We start from the raw sequence: 10857 nt of genomic DNA on the forward strand, positions 1-10857 counted from the left end.
TCTTGACTATTTTATTATTTATTGTTCCATATCACTATGCAGCAGTAGCATATTTTGTTGTAAATTCTTTCCATTACTCACAAAGCCACAAAAACATCTTGAAGCTTTCCTCAGAGAATTCTTAACTTCCTACAAAAACAAGCAACAAAAAGCTACCAGGAAAAGTAACCAGAAGATTTTTAATCACTTGAGTCTATTTCCTATCCCAAAGAGAAACTAGGATTTTCCACATGATGAAGTTAAATACTCAAGTGAATTACGTGGCCTGTATTAAACTAAATAAATCTATGATTTATTATTTTATATGAACTATATTATGTCAAATATGAGAACGGACCCTATTTCTTACCCATACGCAAAGATGTCCTGGGATTGCTACAGAAATGGAAATTCTTCTTGAATAGGCCTGTTCTATCTTTTGGTCACTTAGATGTGAGATTTCATTGTGTTTTTCAAATGTATGAACTAGCTGCCATCACCCCTTTTGATAAATGGAAGCTTCTTAAATGCCATGTTTTAAATAAAGAATACTGGCTAACAAATGTGTACAATAACTCAAAGTCTTTAACTTGGAGTTTACTGTGGTAACACTTACTACCCTCCTCAAGATACCAGAGGAACTGGGATATTTTGTAATACCAGATTTCACCACTTTGAATATTACAAGGACAAATTGTTACACTTATGGTAGTGCATGATGCTAAAGCTTTGCATTGATAATGTTTAAATACTCTAGACTGCTCTAAGGTGTGTTCAGATGAAAACATAATTGCGCTAAGGCTTGGCACATATTGTTACATATTTGTGCATTTAAAAGTAATGGCCCACCTTGGAGACAAGCCGGAAGCAAAGCGGAATGCCAGGTGCATCTGGAAGAGATGATTTTTCTTTCTTATAGTCAATTTACTAATAGGGATTTTACTAAATTTAGTAAATCCTGTCCTCTGATACTGACAGGTAATTATTATTTTTTTAATCCTTATGTGTTCTAAGGTTGTGTTTGGTTTGGTTTGTTTTTGTTTTTTTTGTTGTGCGATTTGGGGTTTTTTTTATCCCCATCTCAAAAGTCTATGCTAAATCTTGCCTTCCTGCATCTCTCTGAGCTATATGAAGATGGGTAGGAAAGCACAATTGTAGAAGTTAAAGGGTGAAGTGTAGTGATTATACATAAAGTTATAGAAGTAAACAATCTCAGTAATATGCTTTACTATGATAGCACTAAAAATCTGAGGGTAGACCTTTGGTTTCAAAGGAAATATCCTGAACTCTCCTAGATATAAACAAAGCAGATGTGAAATATTAATTTATAATATATTTAATTTATAATAATATATATAAGGTATCCCATATTTCAAATATTCTGGAAAGCAATATTTGTTTTGAACAAAACTGTGTCTATAATCAGCAATACATATTTAAGAATAAGCGTAGTTGACTGTATGTTATCAAATGCTAAATGAAGCTGGGGGGGGCGGAGAAGCAAATCATTTTGCTTGCATTCTTGTCAGCTAAGAGCATGACCCTACTTGAAAACTTGATATATCAAAATCCATTACTTGGGAAAATAACTTTATTGCTTTGTACTGAATGTTGCACCCAAATATTTAGTTAAAATAGCTAATTTTGAAGTCTGTGATCCTGAAAGCTACAAAAAGTCAGATAATTTACCCAGAGAGTGCTGGGTCAAAGGATCTGAAGACTGCATGCACCAACATAAGATATCCTTGGTCATACTGTTTCTTATTCACCACATGGCCCTCACAAGAGGAGGAAAAAATCCACCTTAGTTTATTTTCAAAAGACAGTCTTAAAAGAGGTGTATCTGTCAAGTATGTCCTGGGGAGATGTCTCAGCAATTGATCCTCCTCAGATAGCAATAATGTTTTTGAGTTTCACCCTACTTGCCCCAGGAAAGATTTAACTTTACTTCAATTACAGAACCATCATAAAGCACCACTGACCCTATTACACTACAAGTAATACTCTGTAATAGCATGGCTTATATAAAAGAATTAAAATGGTGGTATGTTGAAGTTGTCAAACCCAAGTAGGAATTATAAGGAAATATACTGGCAACAAGAACTTGTTATTCCTTTCCCTCCATTCAACTTTATATGTGTTAGGGAAAAAAAATACCCTTTTTCTCATTTCCAGTCTGAAAGTTAGTGTGTGAACATAGAATCAGGTTACTCTAACTCACAAAGATGCCAGCAATGCTTACTTTATGAAAAACAGGGATTTAGTCCCCCAAAAAGATTTTGCTTTTTTTTTTTTTTATTCAGCCTTACTATCAAATAAAACTGATGTCTCAGCAATAATGTTTTAGCAGTTACTTAAATTCTTATGTCACTGTTCCGTTTAGGTGAAATGCAGAAGAAAGGCTTACATAATTTGTTGCTGATAGAAAGCTTCTGTCTCCAACAGAAATAAATGTGAAGTTAAGGAACATCTGAATAAATCAATCTAAACACATCTGGGTATTAGATATACATCTTAAAAGTATTAAAAATACTCAGGTACAACCAGACATGTTGATACTCATTTCTCTGCAATTGCTGAAAGATTTAACAAATCTACTAACGCAGCACACTAGAGTTTTGCAGTGAGGCATAGCAATAGACTTGTATGTTTGCATTCCTTTGACCTGATGTCTTTGCTAATTACTGTTCAAGTAATTTAGTTGTTTTGCTCATAGCATTGTTTTGGGTTTTTATTATCTTGCAAAAAGAAATTAAAAAAAAGCTCTTACGAAAATAAGACCAAAATGAACATCATCTTGTATTAGAAGCTTTAAACATAATTAAATTGACTTTTCCACTGGAGGAAAAGCATATCCTGATGCATATAATCAATCCGATTACCACTGTCCATTTCTAATAGAAATGAATTTGTAACAACAGCAAAAAAGCCTTAACAAATGACATGAAACATCTGACAAAAACATTCCCTACCTTTATAATCAGAGACTAAATTAGCTATATACATATGCATTTTTTTTAAAAATACCATACCTCCACTGGTGTATCATCTTACAGAGCTTCACATGGTGAAATCTGCTGATGCGTTCTGCTGCTGACAAGAATAATGCTGATACCTGTAACAGAGATGTGGTCTATTAGCATATACTGAAATTTTCACCAAAGGACCGTAGTTTAGCACTGAAATACTACGTACCAGCATGCTTTAGAAAGATTATGTTATGAACTTATACTTGTACAGCTACCAAGCTTAATCAGCTTAATAATAAAAATCTTTCACTGTTGTCACATTAGTATACTGTTTCTGAAGTTATGTGCTTACAACATAATTTTAAATTTTCATACCCTTCTAAGCACAATTTGTTATATATGACATCGAGGTACAAAGTATCAAAAGCCAGCTAAAACATGGGTATATTGCCAAAGGTAATATGTGCCTTTGATCACCTATCTTTGTTTATCTGAATGTTTGAGGTGAACTTGAAAGACAATGGATAAATAGGCTTGTGCTGAAAGCCAAATACCTTTTTTTTCTTCTTAATTTGCATAGCTTTTTACAACAGAATCCAGTAAATGAGATTCCGTTTCTCTTAGTACCTGAATGTATGCACATGGCTAAAATGGACTTTTGTCTTCTTGCTAGATACATTGAACCTTTGAATGGTGCCAGGTATTTATAACCTTATACCTATATTCTAATTAGTCTGGCTTTATCCAGAGTGCTGGAGAGCAGCTTGGATAGATACACTGGCTAGACTGCTTTTGATTCCCTTGTCTCCTAGAATCTACCTTTGATAAAAGCTGAGTGTGCTGTCAAAAAGAGCATATGTTGAGTGTTTCTGTATGCAGTACAAACATACAACAAGAATAGGTTCCTCATCAAAACTATAAAAGAAGTAGTTTGGCTTTTTAATGAAGAATCACAACAAATAGGATTTATGAAAAGATAAAGGGAAGCTTATAATTTTTTTCTTGGCTATCATCCCTCCATAAGTTTTGAACATATATATACACACACACACTCAGACACATATGTGCCCGTACACACATCTTCCTATTTTGCCCTATCGCTACTGATTCAATACCTGTGATTCTTCATAGAAAACTGAAATTCTGCTGTCATCCTAATGTACGTTATTACAACGAATAACTTGTAGAGAAACTAAGTATTGAATGCAGTTCAGTTACCACATACTAGAAATTGTCCATGCACAGAAAAAATAACGCATAGCTTGAGGTCATGCCAAATCAGATGATCAGTCTCTTTATGTATCTCTGTATCAGGTGAAATAAAAAAACCTTCTGCAGCTGAACAATTATATATTCAGGCCAGGTTCTAAAAATGTTTGTCAGGAAAGAGCTACTTATGCTTTGTTATTTTTAAACTGTAGTACCTAGCTCTAAATAGATTTTATTGTGGTTAGACTTTTTCAGAAAGTCAAAATAAACCCAATAAACCAGTCTGGTTAGGTTTCAAAAATAGAATACGTGTATAAATCAAAGTGCTGTATTTATTGTCTATGAAGTAGGAATGACTGTTCAAATAGCCACAAATTAAAGCCTAGGGTTTCCCCCCCTTCCCCATTGGAGCTCCAATAATGCTTATTCAGACTGAGTATTTATTCACTGTGCAGGTGGCACCCATCAGTTCAGCATCTCCACCTTAAATTTATAGAACATTATTCTAAAATCATTTTCATGCTTTGATATTCTCAGTATACGGTGGTATACCAATTGACTTAGTACGTTTGTCTTCTGCTTCCTTTGAAGCTTCCCAAGTTCTGTCTGTGATGAAAATGTTACCCAGATTCTCAATCCTTCTATTGGGAATCTAACTGCTATCCCTCCAATACATTTCCAACTACAGAGAAAAAAACACAGCTATGGTTACCTAATAAAATATAACAACACCTGTCAGACACAATTTAACAGTGATCACTTTGAAACCACATGGCTTTAGTGATATTTTTATTTTTTTTCTTCCGTCAGCTTATACTGCATTTGCAAACAAATGGGTAGCCAAGGTCTATAACAGCAAATGAGTCAATGGACATGGGCTGAGTCATGCAGCAGGGACAATTGTCTGTAAGCAGGACCTGCGCTTTACATCTCAGGTTTCCAAGTTATGACCAGTTTTCTTATGTGTCACAACTTCTTTTCACACTAGAAGAAAATTAAATCTTGGTAATAAGTACTGCAAATGAGTCGCTAAAGTTCAGGAAAGCAACTTAACTCACCCTGTCTGGAGAAGAGTCTGAGAGAACTGGATGGGGTAGTGCAGTGCCTCCGAATTTTCCTAGAAGCAAATTGCATTGCACTGAAATTGGAGAACCAGAAATTCTCTGCTGCACTCCACATAACAAGCCCAGAGACACTGGATATCTATAATACCATAAATTACAGTAGGAGCATATGGAGGACTGAAAACTGGTAGAGAGTTTGTTGAGAACTTTAAGAGTGTTTTGTGTAAGATTATCAGTGAAGAAAGGCTAATACAACTTTTTTTCGGTAAGGGATTATTATTTACTGTTTATAGAGCTGCTCTCAGAATAATTTATATATTACTGCAAGGCTTAACAAAAATCTGTTTCAATTTTACTCTGAACTGTTCCCACACAAACTTGTATTGAAAATCTATTGCAATTGATGTTTACATCAAATATTTTTATTGTTAAGTTTATATAAGGACAACCCAAGAACCATGTAAGTACGAATACCTAATAAATGGATTTTAGTATTAGAGATGGAATTGATTCTGGAAGAATATACAAATCTGCAGAGGATAATAGTCCTTGACATTACAAGGAATTGTATGTTTTTTAGATAAACATGTCTCTTAAATCAAAGTGTTAAAGCAGTAAAAAAGAAGAAAGAAAGGAAAAAATGAAGATACTAACTTAAATTTATATACAGAATGAAGTGGTCGACACATAAGGCAGAACTTGTTTGCAGTATTGTGGAGGCAACTATGGCACAACATATTTACCTCAGGCAGTGTGTCTCACAAGGTGTGTGCGTCTGTAAAACTTAACAAAAGAAACTTTGCATGACAGCTCTTGGTAACTGTCTTAAAGCACTTAAATTGGCTTGACCCTGGAAGTAAATAAACTAAAGTGAATTTAAAAATATATGCTGTTCTTACTTCACACTTCAGTATCTATGAGGTTTGTATCAGACAGTCCATTCTGTATCATGAAGTACATGACTTGACTTTACACCGAGATGAAGATTTACTGAAGGAGATCCTTGGGGGTTAGAACCTGCAGATACACAAGCCTACACAACCCTGTCTCATAGCCTGACTGACTTCCCCTGAGTTTTCTGAGTGTAGTAATTACTTAAATGGATCTGCTTCCAGAATCCAGCCTTTCCAGGGAAGCAATGGAAGTCACCACATGCTTAATCTATGACTGATGATAAAGACCAAAGCTTTTGGAAGGAGGTGTCTTTTGTGTTGCGCCTATGGGAAGTCAGTGTTATTTTCATACGGAAGAGAAAGACCCCCAAGATTTAGCTTCACTATTTGGCTGAAGAGATGCTGAACAGAGTGGAGAAAGGCATGCAGCGTAGCCAGCCCAGTAGCAACCACATTTAGTTGTATATGGATAACATAAAAAGTTAAGAGTTTGTCCAGGATAAAATAAAAAAAATAATTAATGTGAACAGACTGTGCTACCATTTCCATTCCAGCAAAACAAGTTCACTGCTTTGTTAACAGCTTCATATATAAGATGTCCTGTTGTTCTGAAGTAATGTATGCAATTTAAATTCTACAATGCATGAAAAAAAACAAACTATAAATTACATTCCCACCCCTCTTCTTTGATCAAGTCAGTGACATGGGGAAATAATAAAGTCTATCAGCTGAACTATAAAATAAAAATAGTTTATGCATCATCATACAAATAACATATTCCTTATCTGGAGTACTTAGCTTTTAGGTTGCTATTGCTTGACTTGTTCAAGGCCACCTTCTTCATGGCCTCTGTACATTGGACTTCTTTTGTTTCTAACTTGACTTAAATTTTTCCTAAGCAGTGTTCTCTTACTCAAAAAAAAAAAAAAAATTTATGGGGTAATAAGAGAATAATTTATAGCATATATCAAAATAACATGCAGAAGTACAATGCTCTGAATGTGGCTCAGATTGAATAACCCTGGATAAAATGGCAAAGTTTGTCTACAGCAGTCCTTGGCTTGAGAAGTAAGGGAGTAAGATGTGATACCCAAAATTCCATAATAAAATGTGTATATACATTTCTTCTTTTTCCCAGCCATCATTACACTGCTAATTCTTGCTACTCATTCTTCTGAGGCTTACAGGTATTTTATGTACTAAAGATACAGTTGAGGTTATATGATACCACTTAAAACATTTTATATTTTTTGAGACTCCCCAAGTAATCGCACTTAAGTAGACTGGGAATACATGAATATTGCACATAGCAAACTGAACCAAAACAAATAAGTAATAGGTTTAACTTTTACACACTTCTTTTCAGCAGTCAAGAGTAAAACTCTTCTCAAAGACGGCCACTTAGAATCATCTATCCCATTTTTAACTATGAGGAAACTGAAGTCTGTGAAGCTGAGATGGCTTTGCCTGTGCGACACACTCACTGGATAAAAGGGAGTTCCCAATTCTCCAAACACTAGACAGATTTGCCTAATATCTCAAGATAACAATTATTGTCACTAACTCAGCCTGCTCTAAACTCTAGTGGCACTGGTTCTCATTCTCTTTCTAATCACTCCTCAGGCTGCTTTTTATAGAGGTAGAAAACACTTCAGATGGTGAAAATGTAAGATTTGATTATATGGCTGGACAAATGAATGTCTAATACCTGGACATTCACATGTTAAACATATTGTAAACCCAACCACTAAACACAAACATAAAATAGAACAACATCAGGAAGAATGCTAATAATTTTCAGTTTATTTTGGAAAGTTTGTTCAATTTTTGTTTCCCTTTTACTTTAGCGCTGTAATGTTTGAGTTTCTTTGCTTGGTTTCCTTGTTTGCTTTTCTTTTTCTTGTAATTATTGTATTTCTTTGCATGTGCCACATTGTTTAACTATCTGAAATTTGGCTTGCTTTCCTCCATGTGTTCATTTGTTCCATGACTACAATCCTTGATCCTTCTACTCTTTCAAAAGAATTTTAAAACTTTATGAAAGGTCTTCTGTCAAAACCACCTCTTCTTGAGGTGGTTATCCCTATTTTCTTTCCCTTTCTCTTTTTAAGCTTCTCATGGCATGTTCTTACTTATATTTTATATTAAATGTTTCAAGCTCCTTTTGCATATTTTGCAAAAATCTGTACTACTGTCTACCATATTACATGGATATGCTTAGTTTTAAGCCATGTGAATATTTATTGTACACACTGCTCTGAGTTTATTTGTTTCTCCTGGGCCAACTCTTGCAGTCAGATAAAGAGATATGACTCCTGTTAAAGTCATGTAAACTGTGTATGTGCATCAGAAGACTCCTTCAGTTTAAATGTGACATTTAAGAGGAAAGCTGCTCTTTAAGAATTTGGAAAGAATGAGTCACATTTAAAAATTTTGTCTTTGCTAGACACCATCTTGGTCTGGATTTCTTTTTCTGGGTTTTTTTTGGTAGGTCTGAGCCATGGCAATGGGGAAGAGAAAAAGAAGAGAATAAGCACTTTTCCCAATAGAAAAGTTGAAATCTCCACGTGATTTGTCTCACAAAAGAGTGCTACAAAAGTTTAGTTAAATCTTTCTTTTAGCAATATCCTCTAAATTGAAGGCATTATTACACTGGAATAAGTGGATAAATTCTAGAACATGTGAGAATAAAGTACTGAATCACAGTATTCTAGAGACATGGAAATTTCTGTTTTGGCCTTCTAGAGCTCCTGGTTGCCATGCCCATTTCAATCTCCTATTACTTGGCAACAATACCTCTTCCTGGAGAGCACCAGCAGCTAAAAACTTTGTATGTTTTTTTTTTCTTATTTGGTACTTAGGAGAGGCAAGCCCAACAGTGCTGCTTTTTTTTCTTGCCCTCAGTATGCCTCGATGAGCTTAATGTTTCTTTAGCTGAACTCAAACCTTGGTTTATATCAGAATGAACTTTCTTCTGTATAGAAATCCCAAATAAGGCTGAGAGAATTTTGCTGGAGGCTCTTTTTAGAGAAGTGCTCATTTAATTAACAATTAACGTCACTTATGTGACTATAAACACAAACGTGTATGCTCTTTAAAAACAGTTCTAGGAGAAATGTTTTATTTTGCAATGGCTATCCTTAGAAGTTTTGTTTTGGGATGATAAATTAACTGTTTACCATTTAACGGGCAGTGCTGTACATTCTCAAAGCCTGACCTAAAATAGGTTGGTTTGTGGTGCACTGGCAGCAACTTAACAGCCAGCAGAGTCCTTCAGTATCTTTACTCTTACATGGAGGCTGTGCCGAGTTACATACAGGGGATTGCTGTCTGGCAGCTGTTCCCTGTCTCCTCCAGGAAAAGAGGTTGCACGCTATTTTTTTTTTTTTTTTTAATGTCTCCCCAGCTACCTTTCCCAGCAGTTCACACCCCACCCCTCTCAGCCCGTACCGCCCCTTGGGAATTTCTGCCTGTTCCCTTCAGAAACAGGGTTTGCTTTTGAACAGGTAAGACTTACGGGCTCTGCGCTCGCAGCGCGGCTGAGGCAGGTGTCGGCCCGGGGAGGGGGCGGCCCTGCCCGCGGGGCCCCGCCGGTGCGCACACACGCACCCGTGAGCTAACCGATTGCCGAAGGGCCCCGTTTAATTAAGTGTCGAGCAAGCAAGAGAGTTGGGCTGGGCTGAGCTGAGCTGAGCTGAGCGGGGGGCGCGGGGCTGCACGGAGGCGGCTGTAACGCCAGGCTGGCGGCAGCGCTGCGGGCGCCTCTGGAGGACTGAGGGGAGGCGGCTCGGTCGCCCCGGCAGGGCCCGCTCCGGCTCCCCCGACGCAGCGGCAGGGCTCATCACCCACCCCCAGAGCCGGCTGACCCAAGAAGGGGCGGAGGAGCAGACGCAGCCGCGGCGGCGGGCAGGACCTCGCCTCGCCTCACCTCCCTCGGCTGCCGCCTCAGCCGCTGCCGCCGCCGCTCCAAAATGGCGGCCCGCAGAGGGGGCGGGGGCGCGGGGCGGAGCGGGTTCTATCGACAGCTCGGCGCTCCGCGGTCAGGCCGAGAGGCGGGGAGGAGGAGGACGGGAAAAGAAGGCGAGAGGGAAGGAGCCGAGTGCCGAGAGGTCGATGGGCGGAGGATAAATGTCTCGCTGAGTGTGAGGCCGCCATTTTAGATGAGGAACGAAACGAACGGCACCGAGCGGGACGAGAGCCTGCAGGGAGCCGCCGGGAGGGAGTGACATAGGTAGGAGCGGCGTCGGGCTGGTGAGCGGCAGAGGACGCGGCAGGGAGCGAGGGACAGAAGGGCTCCCCTTTCTCCCCGGCTCGCTCTTCCTCGGTGCTGGCGCCTGGAGCGGCGCCGGCTGGCTCCCAGCGGCGGCTCAGCCCCGGGCGCGCTGACCCGGCCGCCGCCTCGGCCGTGAGGGGAAACCAGGGCGAGGCAAGGGCGGCCGCTCGGCCCCTGACAGGGACCGGGGGAGGAAGGAGGAGGAATCGGCCCTCTCCGTACCTGCGGGGTCGCGGCTCATCGCGGAGCCCTCGGCGCTCCCCCTCCGCCGCCGAGGCCGGCGTCCCTGTCCGCCGCGGGGCCCGGGCGGGGGCTCCCGCCTCGGGAGGGGAGGTGCGCGGCGGCCCGGACCCGGGAGCCGGGGAAGGTGCCAAAAAGCCCGGGGCGGGTGGTCTGAGGCCCGTGGCGGCTGCGGCGGGTCAGGTGGGAGGGGAAGGTGCGCCGCGGCCGCCGCCTGTCAGTGCCAGCGC

The 10857-nt window shown here is 39.6% G+C and overlaps 1 protein-coding gene across 3 annotated transcripts in view; it reads left to right on the forward strand.

Annotated features, from left to right (window-relative positions):
• Positions 1-10191: 10191 nt before the first annotated feature.
• RAF1 (Raf-1 proto-oncogene, serine/threonine kinase) overlaps positions 10192-10857 on the forward strand; it is a 47619-nt gene continuing 46953 nt past the window's right edge. For all 3 annotated transcript variants that reach the window (XM_010584428.1, XM_010584429.1, XM_010584430.1), the window contains exon 1: positions 10192-10345. The gene's annotated coding sequence lies outside the window, so the exon portion shown is untranslated. The remainder of the gene's footprint in view (positions 10346-10857) is intronic.

This window comes from Haliaeetus leucocephalus, unplaced genomic scaffold (assembly GCF_000737465.1).
Source record: "Haliaeetus leucocephalus isolate CR32 unplaced genomic scaffold, Haliaeetus_leucocephalus-4.0 Scaffold984, whole genome shotgun sequence".
In the NCBI taxonomy this organism is placed as follows: domain Eukaryota; kingdom Metazoa; phylum Chordata; class Aves; order Accipitriformes; family Accipitridae; genus Haliaeetus; species Haliaeetus leucocephalus.